This window comes from Adiantum capillus-veneris, chromosome 7, assembly GCF_014529385.1.
Source record: "Adiantum capillus-veneris isolate H3 chromosome 7, ASM1452938v2, whole genome shotgun sequence".
Lineage (NCBI taxonomy): Eukaryota > Viridiplantae > Streptophyta > Polypodiopsida > Polypodiales > Pteridaceae > Adiantum > Adiantum capillus-veneris.
Window position 1 is genome coordinate 67,151,447 of NC_140937.1, and position 7,449 is coordinate 67,158,895.

Genomic DNA, 7,449 nt, shown 5'->3' on the forward strand with positions numbered 1-7,449 from the left:
GGTGTGTGTTTGCTAGGGGATAGGGGTGTTGTGAAATCACTGGGCTATAGAGAGGCATTCAGATTGTGTGATGGTGGTTTTCTCATTTCCCCCTTTCCATCTTGTGGTGCCCCCACGGAGGATCCATTGATTGCTTCTTAACCAAGTGTTTGTGAATCAAGATGAAGCAAGAATTTGGTGCGGTGTCCAAAGGAGATGAAGATGTTGATGATTGGATTGGCGATTTTGAGCTATTTATGCTGACAGTACTGCGGATGCCAGGTGATGAAGCAAAGCTTTAGACTCTACCTTTGGTGCTGCAAGGTAAAGCAAAAGTTTGGTTCGATGGTTTAGAAGATGCTTACAAGCAGAATTGGATCGGATTTTGCAAGCAATTTATACAAAAGTATGAAAAGGTGGTGTCGGCTTTGGAAGCAGATGCAAAGATCAAAGGCTTGCAACAGGACGTAAGTGAAAATTTCAATGCCTTTGTTGATAAATTTGAAGCGTACTGGGGGGATTTTGCGGCTGCTACCCAAGCAACCAATGCGGGATATTTTAAGCTGGAAAGGTTTCTATCTTGCTTGCATCCCTATGTTCGTGAGAGAGTGGATTATGAAGATCCAAGGACCTTTGATGAAGTTGTCAAAGTCGCCAGAGCAAAGAATCAAAAGATGAAGAAGAAGATGGAGGCAGGATTGCTACAGTCTACAATCACGGCAGCCAGTGGACCTAAGCGCAAACAGATGGATGAGCATCAAGAGGTAAAAGCTCCTTTTCTTGATCTGCATTTGATCAAAGCACGTGAAGCTGATGCCAGGCTAGAGGAGGTAGAACAAGTGCCAACCAGGTCTCAAAAGATATAGTGAGGCATATTCAGAGTGCCACCCAGTTTTCTTGCTCAAGAGGATGAGGTGATAGAAGATCTTAAAGAAGAAGTGTTGGTTCCAGAACTAGCAGCAAGAAGGATAGTAGTGGTGCAAGAATCCGAAAGTTCAGAAGAGGGGTCCAAAAGTTCCCATAGCTTTAGCAGTGCTTTGGGCATAGATAGCATGTGGGAGACAGAATCTATGTCTTCTAGGTGTGAAACTTATGATGTTTTTCATGTAGATGAAGTTAAGAAAGATGTATACGAGCTGTCTATCAGCCAGCTCGAGATCTCGGAGAAGCATAGTGCAAGTGTGGAAATACCTTGTGTGAACCGGCCAGTCGAGCAGCCTTCTCTTGTGTCTTGTGGTGGTGAGTCCCTATTGTAGGAAGAGGTATGGTTTGATTGTGCATCAGACCTAGTTGAAGAGCAGGTTTTTGAGGATGACTTGCAGAAGGTAGAAACAGAAGCAAACGTATGTCGAAGTGATTTATCTATGCAGGGGGTGGGGCAACCTTGCCTTGATGGGCATGTAGAGGTGCATGATATAGTTTCAGAGTTTGTGTGTAGCCGTGGAGAACTAGCTCCAGCAGATGACTCTATGGAAATTGATGCAGATGCAGCCTATGAGAGCTAGACTCCATGCAGAGAGGAAGGTGCCGCCAACCTTGTTGGTGATGAGGTGTTTGAAGAACAGGTTGAAGCTCGAGCAGGTCATACTCTTGGATATGAAGAGTTGGTGTCAGTGCCTATTATAATGGATTTGGATGCAGGTGTGCAAGGAAAACATGTTTGCTTGGCTATGCAGCCGGTGGAGGCAAATTGAAGGGTTTTGCTACTTTATGCGATGCTACGGATACATGTGTTATTGGAGATTTCTTTACAAGAAGGATTATGGGTGCAGGGTGATGAAGCTCCATGCTATAAAGAGTTGGAAGGGTGGCGTGTCTATTGGCCTACAAGTGCAAAGAGGGGCTTCAATGTGCATGCTTTACAGGTTGATGGCCACGGCAAATGTTTTTTTTTTAATCTTATAGGTGGGCTCTACACCATGCTTGGGAAAGCCTCAAGCTTTCCATTTGACCCTGGAGGGTGATGCAGTAGCAAACAACTTTCTCTCTATCTATATCCTGTCTATATAGTCACTATATATCTATGTTATATCATACTCTCTATACATGCTTATTCTACCTAAATAATACTGTGGTTGAGCATGAATGCTCAACGAGGGGGTGGGCAATGATGGTGCACCCAAACTGTGTCAACCTATGGAAGTGCAAGAAGTCCAAGCATGGTAGTTTGCAGGCAAGTGACAGGGACATTGGGCAGGTATTTGATGGTGCTAGGAGAGAGGTACATCAAGATGGAGCACTCGCTAGTCGACACTGCAAGTGTTTTTTGCTATCACAGATGACAGAAGCAAATGCTTATATCACAAGGTCGGGAACGAGGCAAGGGATACTGTATGCAAATGCTATGAAGTTTGTGATATGAGATTTTGATCAGATGTCTGCAGGACGCTCTACTTGCCAGGGTGTGTATGCTAAATGTGGATTTTAGAAAGTTGAAGGACAAATTTTAGCTCTACTAGTCAGGGAAGTTTAGGAGTGCTCGAAGTGTACTTCTTGGTGATTTCAAAGCTCTCTGGATGCATGAAGCCCAATGATTAAGAGCGGCCCAATCGGATGCGGGTTGAAGATTGCCGACACTCGTCTAAAGATGATTTTTATGGAGCTTTGTTGCCTCGGCAGTTTATGGCGTGTGCAAGGGGGCCAAACCCATAGCTTTTTTAAGCTTTAACTTGAACAGAAAAAAAAACGATGCATGAAGGTGGCAGCGCACTGCAGACTGCATGGGGTGGCGACGCCATCTAGGTGGTTGCCATATGGGAGTAGAAAAGGAGAGCACAGCAGTTCCATAGGGGAGGAAGTCGGCCAGTTTGCTGAGGGGGTGATAGCGAGGTCTCTATTGGCCAAACAGGGCTCGTGAGGAGCTGCCCTTGGGGAGAGCACAGGAGGGCCAAGAGCTGCAGGTTGGAGGGGCTACAGAGGCTGGCTTCATAGGGCGAGGCCAAGAGAGGTTAGGGGTGCTGAAGAGAAGCTTCGTGAGCAAGAGCTAGGAGATCACAAGGGGCTAGCCTTGGCTGGCTAGAGGGGTCATTGAGTAGTCGACTTGGGGTTGAGAGGGGTGCCATCAAAGGAGGGAGCGCCAGAGAGCAGAAAAAACAGGGTGCTATTGTAGCCACCTGGGCCGTGACAAGAGAGAGGCCGCCATAGATGGTGTGGCTTGGAACACTAGAGAGGGTGGCCAATAAAGGGGCCGCCAGGGTTTGGTGATAAAAGGCCGCATGAGAAGAAGGAAGATGATTCCAAGGACAATCGATGCCAACAAGTGACAGATATTTCCAAAGCAGCAAAAGCAACTGAGCCAGCAAGAGGCCTGACATAAGCTAAAGAAAGGCATTTTTACTTATAAAAATCCATCATTGTACACCTTCTTGCTGAAGAATTTTTTGCCGTGCTTGTTACCCACTCTATTCTCAAACTGGCGTCCTTTTTTTCTCTCATCATGTCTTTGAGTGAAGGGTTGTGCGAGTGATAAATGTTTCTTGTGTGAGTGTTATATCCAAAGAGCAAGCTTGTATAAGGAATTGTGGGTATGCTAGTGGTTGTTTGAAGCATTAGTGTATATTGACCGATAGTGGATAGCTTACCCATGGTATAAGGTACTATGAAGGGTTAAGAAGGACCTCTATGCTAGCATGCTGGGTGGTTGGGTATGGGTAGCCGGGAATGTTCAGGTCTATGAGTGCACAATAGTAGTTTGCAGATTGTGTATCGAGGTGTGTGTTTGCTAGGGGATAGGGGTGTTGTGAAATCATTGGGCTATAGAGAGGCATTCAGATTGTGTGTTGGTGATTTTCGCATTTTCCCCTTTCCAACGTCCATAATGTGAAATCAAAATATCTACCGCACTCTCAATGCTTTTGTTATGTGGGACCAAATGCTATGATGACATAGTGTGATATATATGGGAAAACGGTTGCCATAGTTGGAGGCGTATACATACTTTGCCAGGTAGGTGAGGCTAGGGACGTGGCATTGTCGCATGTTTTAACACATTAAAGCATGCCTATTTTTATTTATGAATGTACAAATGTCAAGTGTTTCAAAGTGGCCTGCTCGTTTTGCCTAGAAAATTCAATGCGCGCAATCTCGACCAAAAATAGCAGATTTCATGCGCGAGCGTAAAAGACGTGTCCAAAGTGCTTACCAAGTGGAAAATGAGGTTCAACATGAAATTTGAGCCCAATGGATTTTTTTACAAATTCAGGGATTTTTCCAGGTCGTTTGGGCTTTTTACATACAAAAAGGGGCATTTTTGGGCAAAAATGGCCAAAAATAGCCTAAACATAGCTCAAAATAGTTCAAAATGCCACATCAATGATGGTGCCTTCGTTGCTCAAGTTATGTGGGAAATTTTAGAGCCAAGAATGAGCTCATTTGGGTATATGATCAAGGAGATACAACCATTTCTTTACAGTGTGCTAGTGCAGTCCCGAGCTGCTTCCACTACATGGTTGAGTCTATGAGGCCTCCAATTAGGGTTTTCTGTCCTCAAATAACTACTTGGGCTTCTCCAATGAGGTACTGAAGCTTCCATGAAATGGTCACGATGAAAAATCGAAGTGTAAATTTAGGATTTTTAACAGATCGAATGAGCACTGCATCTGTGCAATTGGGAGCGAGGCTACACCTAATCTTCACACACACAAGAATTTTGAGTTGATCTTGGTTCATTTTCAAGGTGGAGCTTTCATGGATGGAGTTTTGTTCTTTTTAAGTGTGTTTTTGGCTTCAAATCATCTACTCCTTGCTTGAATTTGCTATGAATCCTCACAGTCAGAGGCCCGACGCTTTCCTAGTCGCACTGCGCACTTCTTGACACATTTTTTATGTCGTGCCATGGCACGTCCATAATGTGAAATCAAAATATCTACCTCACTCTCAATGCTTTTGTTATGTGGGACCAAATGCTATGATGTACATAGTGTGATATATGGGAAAACGGTTGCCATAGTTGCAGGCGTATACATACTTTGCCCGGCAGGCGACACCGGGGATGTGGCACCGTTGCATGTTTTAACACATTAAAGAATGCCTAATTTGCTTTAGGAATATACAAATGTCAAGTGTTTCAAAGTGGCACGCTCGTTTTGCCTAGAAAGTTCAATGCGAGTAATCTCGGCCAAAAATAGCAGGTTTCGTGCGCGGACGTAAAAGACGTTTCCAAAGTGCTTACCAAGTGGAAAAATGAGTTTCAACATGAAATTTTCGCCCCATGGGATTTTTCCACAAATTCAAGGATTTTTCCCAACTCGTTTGGACTTTTTACGGACAAAAAGGTGTATTTTTGGGCAAAAATGGCTAAAAATAGCTCAAAATAGCTCAAAATGCCACATCAACGATGGTGCCTTTGTTGCTCAAGCTGTGTGGGAAATTTTAGAGCCAAGAATGAGCTCATTTAGGCATATGAGCAAGGAGATACAGCCATTCCTTTATAGGGTGGTAGTGTAGTCACGTGCTGCTTCCACTACATGGTTGAGGCTGTGAGGCCTCCAATTAGGGTTTCCCCTCCTTAAATAACTCCTTGGGCTTATCCAATGAAGTACTAAAAATTCCATGAAATGGTCAGAACGAAGAATTGAAGCGTAAATTTAGGGTTTTTAACAGGTCGAATAAGCACTCTATCTGTGCAATTGGGAGCGAGGCTACACCTAATCTTCACACACACAAGAATTTTGAGTTGATCTTGGTTCATTTTCAAAGTGGAGCTTTCATGGCTGGAGTTTTGTTCTTGTTTAGTGTGTTTTTGGCTTCAAATCATCTACGCCTTGCTTGAATTTGCTACAAATCCTCACAGTGAGAGGCCCGGTGCTTTCCTAGTCGCATTGCGCACTTCTTGACATCGGGCTCGGGGCTCGAGGGATGATCCCGATCCCTTCCTTTTAGGATAAGGTTTTTTTAAATTTAATTTTCAAAATTCTTTTTTGTCTCAATATTCCCGAGCGTTGTTTTTTAATATTTTCTTGTTCAAAAAAAGTTTTTCCTGAGGATAATGTGGCCGCGTGGACACCGACCTCCCACGCGCACACAACAGCTCCTATGAGCTCTATCTAACCCCCTTGTAGCTAATTAATTGTCTAACACATAATTGCACACTCACACACAATCAACTCTGCTGCTCACTGTCTACTCTACTTCTCACTGTCTACACTCACTAACAGCTCTACTAACTCCTGCACAATACAGATCTTGCAAAACTAACAAAAACAAGCACAAATGCAACACTAATAGAGGTTACAGCCACTAATAGAATCTGACAAAAACCTGCTTAAACTGCACATTACAGTCCCTTAACAGTAGTTAACAGAAAACCTACTCATCTACCCATTCCAGCCACTTAACAGTTCTCGCAGAACTCGACGAAAAGCAGAAAAACAGATGAAAGAAAGGCTTCCAGAGGTAGCACTGAGTGCTCCTCAAGCTTAATGCAAGGTTTTCCCCGGCAGCGGTGCCAAAAATGTACGCTTTGCCGTACGTGTCAAAGGCTAGGAACTTGCATGTGCACTGTGTGTGAGCCTCGAAAGGCTGCAAACACATAGCTAGAGAATCCTAGCAAGCTCAAAGAACAATGGTGTGTCACTCACCTCTCAATGCTTCCATCGTGAAGGATCTTGTGCTGCAAAGGAGAAGGAGCTACCGCCGATGCCGCGCTCTACCACCTTGCCGTCGTCGATATCACTGCAATACTCTCTCTCTCTCTCTCTCTCTCTCTCTCTCTCTCTCTCTCTCTCTCTCTCTCTCTCTCTCTCTCTCTCTCTCTCTCTCTCTCTCTGGCATACATACACACATACACAAAGGAGAAGGAGACAGAGATGGAGCAAGAGCACTTCTTAGCTTACACCTCAAAGAATGGGGATTTTTAGGTCAAGTGGACCTTTTATAAGAGTTTGTCCCATTCACATATGGACATCCACAGTGGTCGGACGTCGTTGTACAAATATTTTAAAAATAAGATAAGTGGTGTGCCTCTCATTGGCGATCACCTACACACCTATTGGATCGACAAGCCCGATCCATGACTCTATCAAATAAATAATACAGCGTCCATCGTAGGTGATAGGGTGTCCGTGAGGGTTAACACTCAAGATCCCATTCGAATCTGGCTAGATACTTAGAAAGGCACGCAACAATTTCCCATCAACGGCGGTCGACCACAAGACATTGTGTCCACTAAAGAGAAACCATTTGGCTGAGCCATGCCGTCGCAATAGCCTAGTTGCTAACTGTTTGAGCGCCTTCATATTTTAAAAAAAGGCTATGTTTTCGCCTCCCATTGCGCACGTCCGTGTTCCAGCACTCGACAACACTTGGTAACTTCTTAATCCACCACTTGCAATTTTGATCAGGCTTGGCTCGCCACCAGCCACCTCCATTCCCAAGGCATCCATCAAGATTCTTGCTCAAAAAAAAGGGTTCTCCTCTATCTTTATTACATTAAGTAGAATCTCCAAAGATTTCGTTCTAGAGTGGACACTC

The 7,449-nt window shown here is 44.3% G+C and overlaps 1 pseudogene; it reads left to right on the top strand.

Annotated features, from left to right (window-relative positions):
- Positions 1-653: 653 nt before the first annotated feature.
- LOC147453996 (uncharacterized) lies at positions 654-1,673 on the top strand (annotated as a pseudogene).
- Positions 1,674-7,449: the final 5,776 nt, after the last annotated feature.